This window comes from Hemiscyllium ocellatum, unplaced genomic scaffold (assembly GCF_020745735.1).
Source record: "Hemiscyllium ocellatum isolate sHemOce1 unplaced genomic scaffold, sHemOce1.pat.X.cur. scaffold_438_pat_ctg1, whole genome shotgun sequence".
Taxonomy (NCBI): Eukaryota; Metazoa; Chordata; class Chondrichthyes; order Orectolobiformes; family Hemiscylliidae; genus Hemiscyllium; species Hemiscyllium ocellatum.
In genome coordinates, this window is record NW_026869056.1 from 222,217 (window position 1) to 238,265 (window position 16,049).

Below are 16,049 nucleotides of genomic sequence, written 5' to 3' on the forward strand. Positions count from 1 at the left end.
ATGCATACACATAGAAGGACACAAAGACATATACCGTCACACACAAATAGACACAAACACAGATAGAAACACACAGGCCGATACACAGACAGACAGACATAGTCACGCAAATACAAAACAATAACAAGCACATGGACACACACACACATATAAATGCACATTAAGACACAGACAGTAGTGCCATTAAGTCACAAATAAACACTTTTTTTATTTATAAGGAGATCAAAGATTCTAGTGAGAAGGTAGGAGACTGATGTTGTGGAACATATTAGAAACGACTGAATGGTATATCAGACTCGATAGGTCTAATTCTGCTCCTTTTTTAATGCTCATGCGGTGTCAAGCTCTTCCTGAGACAGCAGCAGCATCATATTTGATTGGAAAGAGTCAGTGGTAATGTGGGAAAAGATTGGAGGGCAGAATGGTTCATGTCGATTCCTAGTTATTGTACCACTATATCCAAAATGGGGCAGTGATTTGACATGAGGTTAACACAGTTTTTAAAAAATGTGTCCCACAGTGGAAGAAGGATGTCCTCAGGGAGCAGTGAAGACTCGGTTAATTAAGGTATTTTAGTTTGAGCTTGACTGATCTTTGCTGGACAGGAGAGTCAATGTTTATTGGGAACAGACAGGAGACAGGTGGTCAGACACACTCGGATCAGCCATGAGCATTCTGAATGGTGTCATCAAATGGCCAACTGCTGCCCCTTTCCAATGTGTTGTTCCATCAACCCACCCTCCCGGCTGTTACAGGAATATACTGTTGCCCCTACTCCATGTGTTGTTCCCTCAATCCATGCTCCCGGCCGTTAAAAGATATACTGCTGTCCCTACCCTATGGGTTGTTCCCTCAATCCACCTCTCAACGCGATTACAGGGTAGACGACCATCCCATTTAGCCAGACTGTATCGTTACAATGAGACGGGAGGAGACCATTCTATCCCTACAAAGAATTACACAGGAATATAGGATGAAGTAACTCAGCTCGTTGAGTACATTACACAGCCCATAACAAGTCCATTCAACGCGCCTGAAGTGCTGCACAGGAACAGGGATGCTGTCACTAACAGGAAATAGTAGAGATATATGATTTTTTAAACAAAACTGTAACTAGTTTTGACTCAGAGGTCACTGTAGGGTCATCAATGATCAATAATCTATGTCAAATATCTGGATGAATGGACTGAATGGATCAAAGCTGAACTACCTTGTACACCAAAATGATCATTCAATAGATCTTCAAATGGAGGTAATGAATCTGCATTATGATGTAGACAGGGAAGGTTAGTGAGGATACCCTCAGCAGAAATAATATAATGTGAGTTGTCTATTGCAGTCAGGAACAATTTAAATGGAGAGAGATTGCAGAACTCTGTGATGCAGATGTTTATCATATTCCTGGTACATGAATCATATGAAGTCTGTCTGCAGATGCAGCAAGCGATTCGGAAGGTAAGTGGAATGATGCTGTTTGTGGCAACGGGTATTGGGTTTAATTAGTAATATTTCACTGTATCTGTACAGGGCATTGCTGAGACCACATCAGATACACTGGGGGCAGTTTTGGTCCTCTAAACTAAAAGTAAAACCAGATACAATTCCTTTCAAAGATGTTCAAAGATGCTTCCATTTACTCATTCCTGAAATGAAGGCCTTTTGTTATCGGGAATTACCTGTTTGGATCTTAGATGAGAAATCTTATTGAACCACGATTTTCAGAGAAGTCGTTCAGCTGGATACATATTTTCTCTTGGTTAAGAAGACTAAAGCTAGATAATATTTTTTTTGAATGAGATGCATTGGTATTAACACGAATATTATGAAGATATCAACCCATTTTTAAAAATTACGCAGATGCATATAAACATCTCATCAAATTATAAAACCGTCACATTATTTTCTTTTGCTAATGAAAGGCACTGTGCACAACAACAGCAATGATGCTGCATACAACTTACAGTCTATTATCATCCATTCCAGAGAATGTACATGGAGGTGCACATGGTCCAGTTTGGTTTTCAGTTGACATTCTTGTATTTTACTACACAGAGACTGAGAAAAATATTACTTGCTTCAGAAGCAGCAGCCAATTGGTCTCTATCTCTCTCTCTTACTGTGTTCTGCCTGAAAACAAGGCGTGAGAGCAGAAAAATCCTGAGTCATCTTTACCACTCGTAGAGGATTCCTGATGAGGATTCATAGGAATCTCTGTACAGCTCGAAGAAAAGCGAATTCAGACAAATCCAACTGTTCCAGGAAGAAATCCGCATTCCCAGACATTTGTGTGAGCAGAATAAGTTCAAAGTCAGAAAAACATTTGGGACACTATCATTTTACCATTTGTTCACAGTTCAACTTACTGTGTCTGAGATTTTTGTAAAAAATTACCCAGTCTGATACCGATATCATTGGACACAGCACTCAACTGGTTACATTTAAAATTTGCTTTCACCAATAGAGGAGTGGGAAAAGACATGAGTGACCCTCCAACATTGGTCAGAACACAAACAAGAGATTCTCAAAGGGTTGGTAAGGTGTGAATTCCCTTCCACAGAAGATTGTGATGCCTGGATATTTCCATGTGTTCAAAATTGTCTATGTAAGACATTTGAAAGACAAATGAATATAGGGAAATGATACACTGACAGAAAAGTGCTGCTAAGACCTTAATCAGATCAAAGTGCATGGTAGAGCCTCACTCAGAGATGACTCAAAAATGCTTTGCTCTTTCTGATTACAACATGCAATAACAGTACATCCAGGAAAATTACAGCTGTTTACTTTGATATTACAGAAAATGAAAACATAAGGAACAGGAATAGTTAATTCGGCCAGTCAAGCCATTGTATACAATCATGACTGACCTACTGTTAGCATTACCTCCTCCTTCATGGCCAGTTATTCACAATCATGAGCTCTCTGAAAGGTCAAAGATTCATGTACCACCTCTTTAAATACTTTCAGTGATGTAGCTCCCCTTACTCTCTAGTCCAGATAATTCCTGACATTGATTACCCTCTGTGAGAGGAAAACACTCTCTACACATACACCATCACCTATTGATATGAACAAGAGGTGAACACAGGGGCTCAGGAAAGAGTGAATTGCCTTGAGATCAAGGCGGTAGTTGACTGAGGATGTTATCGGGACCACCTCCTTATTTGAGCTTAATGAGAATCAGGTCTAACCTTCCCCACTGGTTGGGGTTTTTCAGAGCACAAAGGAAGATGTTTGTGGTCGGTGGCCGACAATCCTCTCAGTCCCGGGACATCTCTTCAGGAGATCCTCAAATTAACTTGCTCAGCACAAACATCTTCAGCTCCTTCGTCAACGCCTGTATGCCCCCATTCCCGGTGCTCCCCATCTATCTCAAGATGAGAAGCAAGGTGATCACTGAAGATCACACAATATTCAGAACAATTTGTCCCCCCTCAACTCCTGTACTGGTCTGTGTCTATATTCAGCAAGACCCAAACAACATTCAGGTTTGTGCAGTTAAAGTGTCGGTAATATTCATGTAACAGCACGGCCAGACACTGCACATTTCCACAGTTAAAAGAGGAGCTCATTCAGCATCTCAAGCTGGTTACATGGGTATGTGGAAACCATTCAGCCCATCGAAATGACTGAACAAGAAGAGGGGCAGCCCATTCAATTCTCCTGCCTGTTCCACAGGAAGAGGAGGCATCTAGTCAGTACATTGAGCTGTTAAACAGAACAGGCAGAGTCCAGTAAGACCCCTAAACCTGTTCTATAGGACCAGGAGGAGACCATTCACCCCTCGAGACACTTACACAGGAATAGGAGGGTGTCACTGATGCTCCATCCTGGAAAACAAATGGAGCAGATACTGCACTCACAGACGGCTCACGATGTTCCTCGTGGCTCCATTGCCTGTGGGACACATTATACTGTAACCTGTTTTGCCGGCAGTGAGGAAGGAAGCCAAATGTTTTGTGCCAAGCCTCAAGGAGGCATCTTCCATCTCCAGGAAGACAGACCCATGTTCTCCGTGGGGGTCAGAAGCTGCTGGGGATAGTTAACTGTTTTAGAGTGAAGGCATTGTGGCTCCTGTTGGGATGGTGGATAACGTGAAGTTCTATGTATGATCACACTATGCTCGAAACGTCGAATTCTCTATTCCTGAGATGCTGCCTAACCTGCTGTGCTTTGACCAGCAACACATTTGCAGCTGTGATCTCCAGCATCTGCAGACCTCATTTTTTACTCGAAGATTTTAACCTACTGCGAATCCTCTTACAAGGATGCCTTCCTTGAAGAAGTTCTCTTCCTCCCTCTACAAGGATTTCAGTGAGTCCCTCTCTCACTGCACCCCCCAGGTCATCTCCTCTGCTCTCTCTTATTCCTGATGAAGGGCTTATGCTCGAAACGTCGAATTCTCTATTCCTGAGATGCTGCCTAACCTGCTGTGCTTTGACCAGCAACACATTTGCAGCTGTGATCTCCAGCATCTGCAGACCTCATTTTTTACTCGAAGATTTTAACCTACTGCGAATCCTCTTACAAGGATGCCTTCCTTGAAGAAGTTCTCTTCCTCCCTCTACAAGGATTTCAGTGAGTCCCTCTCTCACTGCACCCCCCAGGTCATCTCCTCTGCTCTCTCTTATTCCTGATGAAGGGCTTATGCTCGAAACGTCGAATTCTCTATTCCTGAGATGCTGCCTAACCTGCTGTGCTTTGACCAGCAACACATTTGCAGCACACACCAAATACATTGCATTAATGTTGGAAGAGTTTAGTTAAAGACTGGCCCTCTCTCTCAATCGAAATGGGGAGTGGAGTGGAGTGAGAGGGACGTTCTCAGAGTCTTTTAAGCCATCGAGAATCATGTAAACTAAGTAAAGAAAACATGGAACTTATCACGGTATTAGTACTGTTTGGAATATAATGAGTGACTGTCCATCCACTTACGGTTCAATGCAATCACCTCTTATTCCTTCAAAGTGCTACAGATTAACCCTCAGGCACTCCCGATGGTACAATCATCCCAACAATGAGTCTAGTGAATCTCCATTACACTCTTTCTGCCAAGAGGATTATTCCTTATAAAGGAGAGAAAATCTGCGCACAATACCATAAATACTATCTCAACAACACTCTAGGGTGGATCACACTAATTCTGTTCCCTCACGTAGCTGTCTCAGCTTCTTTCCTGTGGTATAAAAAGCCATTCCTTCTCACTACACTGCGAATTATATGGCATTTTGAAGTTTCTTACATCTTTGCGTCAGTCATCACCAGAGGTGCCGATGGAGATGTATATCACGTTCAGAGGGAGACTCAATCAGAAAGAATTCACTTGAACCAGGGAATGGTCACCTACCTGAATGGAAATTACTTACAGGAACATGGAAATCAGGCAGAGGAAGGGAGCTATCTTTCCTGTTGTTCTGCTCTCATGGGATGTGTGCAGCCCTGGTCAGGCCAGCATGTTATGTTGATCTTGAACTGAGTGGCTGATTCAGCTGTTGCACAGGATAATAAAAAGTAAACCACATTGATGTGGGTTTGCAGTCACACAGAGACCTGAACATGGAAGAATAACCCTTTGCCTTCTCTACAGGACATGAGGCAAACAGATAGGCTTTTATTTAAAACAAGTGGTGATGATTTCATTTGCATTCCATCAACTTCCTTCATGAGACACAAAAAGATTATTATTCTGTGCCGCTTGATGATGAGTCAATGACTTGACCACCATGCACTGTCTGCCCATCTGACAGATTCTGTGGAGAGGTCAAATTACCCATCTCAAGTGCAAATATGTTGTGACGGAAGCATAGTTAGAAGGGACTCGAAACGGTTAAATCTGGATTTACTAAAGGCACAAACGTTGGTTATTCAGCAGTTGTTTTGAGGCTGAGAATGTGACTGAAATATTCTGATAGTGGTCCTGGGTAGGATTGGTGAGTGGGGAGAATATGTAGAAATGTGAATATGAATGGAGAAAAAAGATAATGGAGTTTCAGAACAGTCTGGTTTCTCATCGCGTATTGTTGAGTAAGTTGTGGATAGTAATTTGCTAGTTTTAATCAGTAAGGAATAATTTTTTTGACTGGATCTGAAAATGATGACTTCCAAATTTTAAAATTTGAACATGAACAGCAATTCAGTTCAACACAGTTTAATGGTCAGATGGAATGACTTACCAGGAACACCAAATATAGCGAGGATGGGATAGTAACCTCCTTGAATAATCCAAAGGATATCTTCAATCCGTGATGCTAATGATATCCAAGGCCGAGAAAGGAAGTAAAGACCCAAGGATAAACTCCGGTCTGTTGCAATATTCCAGTCGAAGGTTCTCACATTCTGATCCATTAATTGAACGCCCCAGTCTAATGTTCTCAGATTCTGATCTCTCCTCCTCCGTCTCTCGAGCTACTGATCCCTGTTAGTCCAGTCGATGATGCTCCGGCCCATACTGGGATAACACATTGAACCGAGTCCTTAATTAATAGAAGAGGCAAACCCTCCAGTGACACATCTCGGATCCACGGAGACTGACATCAATCACAGTCACTGAACAAATAGCTCCAGCCAACGCCTTTCAATTCAATATTGCTTCATTCAAATTCAAAAGAATGATTCAAACTGTCATTTTCTGGATGGGCTATGTGAGGGTGACTGATGGAACAAATCTTGAGGCTGGTAGATCAATTGAGTGTAATCATTCAATCTGTCTTGGATGCAGGAGTAATGCTATAAGTTCATCAGAACGTAAACATGCATCTCTGATTATACATCCTGGAGCAATTGATCAAACATTATAATTTCAATTAAACATTGAGACAATTTTTATAGTTTATGATCTGAGGGGAATGTGTGCCTGAGAAACGTGGGGTTGTAACAGACAAATGGCATGGTTATGTTAACAGAGAATTGAACGTGACAAATGCAATTCAGATTGTTATTCCAGGTTCAGAGAGAGTCAGATGAGGCCTGTGCTATTGATGTGATCGATGTTAGTGAACTGTGATGAAATGTCATTTACTGGACTTCAATTAGAGTGTGGCTATGGCATTGTGGAGAAGACAGAAAACAGAGAGAATTGGGGGACATGGCAGTTCAGACAGGAGGGAGGGGCAATAATATTCCTCAGTCATCAGTATTGGAATATTACTCTTTATAGCTCATATGAAGAAAATATTCAAGGATACATCTAAAGTGAGGAATGAGGAGTACAATTTGTTTATTGAACACAAAATACGAGGACAAAATTATTTTCTGTCCGTACTAAACTATGGGAAGTACAAAAAAAAGATACACTCATGATATTGAGCTATATAAATTGAAATGTGTATTACAAAATCACGGAAGTGCTGTGCAGTCTATATCAATCATTATTTGGCCCACAGCTGAGATGCTGATTTCCCCTCTGTCAGTGATCCACCTCATTGAAATTGTCTGGCGCATTATCTCAGTACTAAGGGGATTCTGAATTCCTGCTGTTGTTCACCCAGTCTATTTAAATTAAATCACCTTCTCACTGTAGAAAAAAAACACTTGGCCTTTTGGACTCTGTTTAACTGTTAGCAACTCAGCTCTGTAATATTGTTGGCGATAAATGATCTGGGACCACAGCCAGTATCCGCGCAGTGCTTAAACCGTATGGCAATAGATAAAGGCCTTGCAGTCCGTGAGAATTTCTAAATAAAACTTCCATTTTCTGTTTGTTCCTGTATATCTCCTCTCATGCTGTCTTCTGATCTATCCTACTCACCCGCGTTTAACATCCCTCCAATCACTCCCTGTTTCCAAATTGTTCAGTTGTACAGCTTGATGTTGTGGCCATTTTGGAGAAATGGATAGAGCAAGGACAGGACTGATCGTTGGAGGGTCCGGCGTTTAGATGCTTCATTCAGAACAAGGAAGGTACTAAAAGTGGGGCAGGGGTGGGGTTTGGGGTGGGGGAGGGTGGGGTGGCATTGAAAATCAAAGACACCATTACGTTGGTAGAAAGGATGCTTGATAAGGACTCGTGTACTGAGGTAGCATGGGAAGAGGTTAGAAACAAAAACGGAGAGGTCACCCTGTTGACAGGTCTCTATTGCCCTCTGAAAAGTTCCAGAGATGTACAGGAAAGGATTACAAAGATGATACTGGATAGGAGCGAAAATAATAGATTAGTTGTTATGGAAGAATTTATCTTTCCATATATTGACTGGAAACGCTACAGTTCAATTACTTTATACAGGTCAGTTTTTGTCCAATGTGTGCAGAGTGGCTTCCTGACACCGTATGTATATTGGCCAACAAATTCCGTTATCACGTTTTACATTAAAAAGTTGATTCTGATACGAAAATCGTAATATTATTATTATTTCTACTGTTAATCTTTTTCCTAGCGAATTAGACAAGACATGCCAGGCATCCCTTTAAGGTTTTATAATTACGTTGAAGTCTGTGTCCATGATTATTTACCAAATATTTAACTCGAACTTATTACTATTTTAAATAGTTTCAAAGGCGCAGCTCCCTTCTGAAAGATAACCTGAGTAGCTGGTTTTGTGGATGAAAAGAATATTGACTGAAATCAGAATAAGTTACCTTTTCTCGTGATTCTTCAAAGTTTTTATGCTATAATTTCATCATTTCATCTGTGTTCTGTTACAAATCATCATTTTTTCAATACAAGAACTTTCTTTATCACTAGGTTGACTTGTTTCAGAATCTTGCGAATCAGATTATCCTTTCTTTTGCCTTGGAATTATTTCCTTCTCAAAGGTACTTTTTTCACTAATGCTGAAGCAAGTAATCTAATTTCTGGCTATTTTGTGGCTCTTCAAAAACAGACTGCTGAAGTAGACGTTTACATTTCCGCCACTCCATGTCTCTAAAAAAAGGCAGCTCCAACTCTCACTATGATCTGCCAGAACTGTGTATAAACAAAGAGTGTCACTCTACTTAGATACATGCGACAATGAATCCTTTCAAACCCAAATGAAACCAAATCTTATGATCGAGAGAGAGAAATTGTCACAAGGTCAATACACCCAGATGAAACCTCTGCAGCCTTCCACATCCGGCCAAAAATCGTGATAGACGATGAAGCAACTAACTGGTGGAGTGGGCTCCACAATTATTCCCATTCTATCAATGCATCAGCTCTGCACATCTGTGTAAAAAACAAGGAAATAGTATTTGTACTATCCTAGCCAGCGGTGTTGAGTGGATGATTCAACTCACTGTCATCATGATGCCCACAGAATCACAAATGCCAGTCTTCAACTAATTTGATTCGCTGCCCGTGACATGAAGAAACAGCTGAACACAGCAGATACGACAAAGGCAATGGGCTCTGACTCCATTCCTGAATTAGGACTGAAGACTTGTGCTGCACAACAAGCCGTGTCCCTGGGGAAGCTGTTTTCTTCTAACTCTAATTCTGACACCACCCTGACAATGTGGAAAATGACTCAGCTATGTCCATTTTATAAGAGGGGAATAATTATAATCTGACCAATTACAACCCCCTCAGTCTCATCACGATAGACAAATTGGGAGTTCTTTTTGAGAGAGCTGTCAAGCGGCACAGACATAACTTGCGCAGTGTAGTGTCCAATAGGTTCCCTTGTGGAGATGATGCTGTTGTGGAAATGTCACTGGATTAATAATCCAGACCAGGCTAATGCTGTGGCAGCTGGTGGAAGTTAAAAACAATTAATAAAATATCGAGATCTCAAATCTGGTGTCAGTAACAGTGACCTTGAAGTCAATGTAGTTTGTAAACAACAATTTGCTTTTCCAATGTACTTTCAGGAAGTGAATCTCCGGTGTTTCCTGGTCTGCCTAAACGTGACACCGGACACAGAGAGATGTGATCAAATCTACAATGTTCTCTGAAAAAGGCCAAGCAAGACACTCTATTGTATCAAACCTCTCCGAGGTCTTAAAGTATAAAACCGGACAAAACACCCAGCCCCAGCCTCAATATGGATAAGGGAACGGGAAGCACAGTCCTGTTGACCCTGCAGAGACCTCCTTCCCAACATATGCGAACTTGTGACAACATTTACAGAGCGTTCCCACAGACAGCACAGAAACATCGGGAATGGAATAGGCCATACAGCACATTGAGCCTGCCCCATTTTAGTTAATGTCTGAACATCTTCTCAATGCACTTTCCCCACACACTGTACACATTCCATAATGTGATTAACCTTGTGAAGCTATAAAATAGGAACTGCGGTAGTCCCTTTGGCCTGTCGAGTTTGCTATCCAATTCAATATAATGATGGCTGACCCTTTATTTCTACACCGTACTCCTACTCTGTCTCCCATCCTTTCGGTGTCTGGACATCCTTATTAGTCTTTAGTGCCTTGTCTTCCACAGCCTAATGTGAGAGAAAATTCCGAAGTTCACCAGTCTCTGAGTGCAGACAATTATTCTTATAAAAATGCAATATGACCTGTCTGCACTTAATACTGTGGCTCCTTGTTTTAGACGTCCCAGCCAGGGGTATTATCATCACTGTGCCCAATCTATCTAACCCTGTCAGAGTTTTATATATTCCTCTGAGATCTCCACTCATTTTCCTAAACTCCATGGAATACTGGTTCAGTCGCCCCAAGCTCTGCTCCCACAAAAAGTCTGTCAACCCAGAGATCCGTCTGGTCATCCTTCGCTGCACTCCCTCAATTTAAGGTTTGTACTTTATTAGGTACGGAGCCCAAAACTGCACACAATACTGCACAATGTTCGAGTAGAAGTCTCACCAAAATCCTGAACAGCTGTACTGAGACACCCTTACTCCTGGACTCAAGTCCCCCTGAAATGAGGGTCAACACCCCATTTATCTTCCTGACTGCTTTCTGCTCCTGCAATATTGCTTTCAGTGACTTGTGTACAGGGAGATCCCAGATCCTTTTCAATGTTACAGCTCCCCACTCGGTGGGTCTGCGTAAACTGGTCTGTGTGCCATTGTATTCCCAGTGTTCGCTTCTGTCTTCAGAACTCTCTGCCCTGCAAGGAACTCAGAGGTCTGTCCAAACAATAACAAAAGAAAACTGCAGTTCCCTTTATAGATCGATATTTCTGAACCACTCCCTTTTCAAATAGTTGGCTGGCATTTTAGTGTTCCCCAACAAAGAAGACAACACCACACTGCTCTTCATCTGTCACATGTTTACTCATTCACTCCATTTGTTTCAATCACCTTGAAGTTTTTTCACATCCTCCTCACTTTCCATCATCCTAGTTCCGTCAGCAGACTTGGAAACTTTGCATTTGATTCCCTCAACAAGATGTTTGAGATGTACTGTGAATATCTGGCGACTCAGCACCAATCATTGAGATGCCTCATGAGCCTTCCAAACTGAAAAACATCCATTTGTTCCTACTCATTGTTTCCTGTCAACACTTCCATTTTAAAACCATGTTCATACATTTCCCCCTAACTCATGTGCTTTTACTTTGCACACGAGGATTGGAACTCTATTAAATGTCTTGCTGAAAATCCAAGTTTAGTGCCTCTATTGGTTTTTTTTTCTGTAATTAATCTACCAGTCAGTTTCTGAAATATGTTTCCCATTTCATCAATGTGTGTTATTTTTTTCTATGCCCATTATTTTCAGTTCCAGTAATTTCACCAAATTAGTTGATTTACTAATTTCATTCAATATCATTTTCTCATCAGACTCAGGTTTTCTCCTATTGATGGGAAGGCTTTATTTATGTATTTTACTTTGAAAACAGAAGTAAAGTAGTTGAGTCACGTATCTCTGTTCTCCATTCTCCATTTCCTGTTTTAGACTGTAAGGAAGCTGAAACTTTGACTAAAAAGAACAGCTGTTGTCTATTCACCCTGTCCATGTCCCTTGTAATATTAAACCTGAATTACTTACCCACTCAACTTCCTGGCTCCAATATAAATAACTCAAGCTTATCCAGCCACTCTCCACAGCTCATAAGCTCCATTCCAGGGAACATCCTGGTGAATCTCCTCTGCTCCTTATCCAGTGCAATCACATCCTTCCTGTAATGTGACTCCCAGAACTGCACACAATATTTCATTTGGCCTAACCATATAAAATTCGTATAATCTTGAGTCAATGAATAAAGGCTTTATCTACAGCCATGCTGAACACATCAATTATCATATCCAGTCACATTCAGAAATGTGTGGAGAAGCACCCTCTGAGCTCCCTTGTGTGGTGCTATTCTTTGAGTATTCCTCTGTCTGGTTCCTTCTTCCAAAGTGTATCACCTCATATTTATCAGGGTTACATTTCATCTGCCATTGATCTGACCATCTGACCATTCCATCTGTATCTTCCTGTAACATAAGACCTTCCTCCTCACTGCCAACCACCCAGCCAATCTTTGTGTCAAACACAATCTTACTTATCACTTTCCCTCTACCCAATTCACATTCATATCAATTATGAATATCACAAATAATAAGGGAAACAGCACTGATCTCTGCGGTACACCAGGGGAAATTGGGCTCCAGTCACAAAAACAACATTCTACCATGAAGTTGAGTTTGGATGCAACTTGATAAGTCACTAATAGGCCCTACATGTTCTCTGGTTGTTCTGTTCCACTTGATATACGTGAAGGATATCTGGGGATTCTCCTTAATCTTGCCCTGCCAGCAGGCATCCATGCACCTCTGTTAGTCAGTCCCCTCCGAGGGAAGAATTTCCTCCTTATTACGGTCTTAAATGTAATATCCCTTATCCTGTCATTATTTGCCTTAAATATCGAGTAGACAGCTAGAGAAACATCCTATTCATTTCCACCTCATCACATGTATCATAGATTGTTGAAATTTCACTGCGATCACCTCTTATTCTTTGAAACTGGAGAGTTCGCAAGAAAAATCTCCCCATCAGAAAATCTTGTTATCAGAGGAATTAATCTGGAGAATGTCCATTGGACGTCCTCTATGATCAGTGTACTCTTTCTAGATTAGGTCACCAACACTGCACTCAATACCTCAGATACACTCTCACCAACACTCTATGGAACGGCTTTATGATGTCTTTGCCTCTATATTATGATTCGCTTAAACAATATCCAACCTAACTTTAACTTTGCAATTAAACGTATTCCTCCAATTACCATACAAACTAATTGCATTTACGAACTCACTGTGTGAGTTATAGAGTCATAGAGATATACAGTATGGAAAATTACCTTTTAGTCCAATCTGTCCATATCTAGCAGTCTAGTCCCACCTGCCCGCACCAAGCCTATATCCCCCCAAACCCTTCCTATTCATATATCCATCGAAATGCCTTTTAAATGCAGTAATTGTACCAGACTCCACCACATTCTCTGGCAGCTCATTTCATACTCGTACCACTGTCTGTGTGAAAATGTTGCCCCTTAGGTATCTTTTACATTTAGATCAGATTGCTCACAGTGTGGAAACAAATCCACACTGATCCGCTGAAGCGCAACCCACCCAGACCCATTCCCCTTCACCAAACTCTGTGGGCAAATTAGCATAGCCAATTTACCTAACCTGCACATTTTTGGATTGTGGGAGGAAACCCACGACGACACGGGGAAAATATGCAAACTCTACACAGAGAGTCGACCGTGGCGGGAATTGTGAGGCAGCAGTGCTAACCACTGTGCCATCATGCCGCACAACATCTTTCTCCTCTCAACCTAAACCCTTTAGTTCTGGACTCCCCGAACCCAGGGAAAAACACTTTGTCTATTTACCCTGTCCATGCCCCTCATAATTTTGTTCATCCCTATAAGGTCACCCCTCAGCCTCCGACGCTCAAGGGAAACCAGTCACAGCCTAGACAGCCTCTTCCTATAGCTCAAATCCTCCCACCCTAGCAACATTCTTGTAAATCTTTCCTGAACCCTTTCAAGTTTCACGACATGTTTCCGAATGGAAGGAGACCAGAATTGCATGCAATATTCCAACAGTGGCCTAACCAGTGCCCCGTACAGTCGCAACATGACCTCACAACTCCAATGCACAATATTCTGATTAATAAAGGAAAGCATACCAAACGCCTCCTTCACTATCCTATCTACCTACGACTCCACTTTCAAGGAGCTATGAACTTGCACTCCAAGGTCTCTTTGTTCAGCAACATTCCCATGGATCTTATCATTAAATGGTATAAGTCCTGCTAAAATTTGGTATCCCAAAATGCAGCATCTCGCATTTATCTGAATTAAAATCCATCTGCCACTTCTCAGCCCATTGGCCCATCTGGTCTAGATCCTGTTGTAAACTGAGGTAACCTTCTTCGCTGTCCACTACACCTCCAATTTTGGTGTCATCTGCAAACTTACTAACTGTACCTCTTACACTCGCATGCAAATCATTTATGTAAATGACAAAAAAGGGATCCAACACTGATCCTTGTGGTACTCTACTTGTCACAGGACTCCAGTCTGAAAAACAACCCTCCACTTCCACCCTCTGTATTCAAACTTTGAGCCAGTTCTGTATCCAATTGGCTAGTTGTCCCTGTATTCCGTGAGACCTAAACTTGCTCACCAGTTTCCCATGGAGAATCTTGTCGAACGCGTTACTGAAGTCCACATCAATCACATCGACTGCTCTTCCCTCATCAATCCTCTTCGTTACTTCTTTAAAAAACTCAACCAAGATTGTGAGATATGATTTCCCACGCACAAAGCCATATTGACTATGCCTAATCAGTCTTTGTCTTTCCAAATACACCTATGTTCTGTCCTTCAGGATTCCCTCCAACAACTTGCCAACCACCGACGTCAGATTCACTGGCCTATAGTTCCCTGGCCTGTCCATACCACCCTTCTTAAACAGTGGCACCATGTTTGCCAAACTCCAGTCTTCTGGCACCTGTCCTGTGACTATCAACGGTACAAATATCTCAGCAAGAAGCCCAGCAATCACTTCTCTAGCTTACCACAGAGTTCTAGGGTGCACCTGTTCAGGTCCTTGGGATTTATCCACCTTTACCCGTTTCAAGACATCCAGCACTTGCTCCTCTGTAATATGGACATTTTTCAACGTGTAACCATCTAAATCATGATATTCTATATCGTCCATATTCGTTTCCACAGTAAATAGTGATGCGAAATACTCGTTTAGTATCTCCCCATTTTCTGCGGCTCCACACAAAAGCCGCCTTGTTGATCTTTGAGGGGCCATATTCTCTCCCTAGTTATGACTTTGTCATTAATATATTTGTAAAAACCCTTTGGATTCTCCTTAATTCTACTTGTTAAAGCTATCTCATGTCCCCTTTTTGCCCTCTTGATTTCCCTCTTAAGTATACTCCTACTGCCTTTATACTCTTCTAAGGATTGGCTCGATCTATCCTGTCTATACCTGACATATGCTTCCTTCTTTTTCTTAACCAAACCCTTTAGTTATCCAGCATTCCCTATACCTACCAGCCATTCCTTTCATCCTAACTGGAATATACTTTCTCAGGATTCTTGTTATCTCATTTCTGAAGACTCCCCATTTTCCAACCATCCGTTTACCTATGAATATCTGCCCCCATTCAGGTTTTGAAAGTTGTTGCCTAATACCGTCAAAATTGGCCTTTCTCCAATTTAGAACTTCAACTTTTAGATCTGGCCTATCATTTTCCGTAATTATTTTAAATCTAACAGACTTATGGTTGCTGGCCCCAAAGTGCACCTCCACTGACACCTCAGTCACCTGCCCTGCCTTATTTCCCTCGGGCGGGTCAAGTTTTGCACCTTCTCTAGTACGTTCATCCACATAATGAATCAGAAAATTTTCCTGCACACACTTAACAAATTGCTCTCCATCTAGACCCTTAACGCTATGGCAGGCCCAAACCATGTTTGGAAAGGTAAACTCTCCTACCATAATCATCCTACTTTCTGATAGATAACGGAGATTAACTTACAAGTTTGTTTCACAATTTCCCTCTGACTATTAGGAGGTCTATAATACAATCCCAATAAGGTGATCATCCCGTTCTTATTTCTCAGTTCTACCCAAATAACTTCCCTGGATGTATTTCCAGGAATATCCTCCCTCAGTACAATTGTAATGTTATCCCTGATCAAAAATGCCACT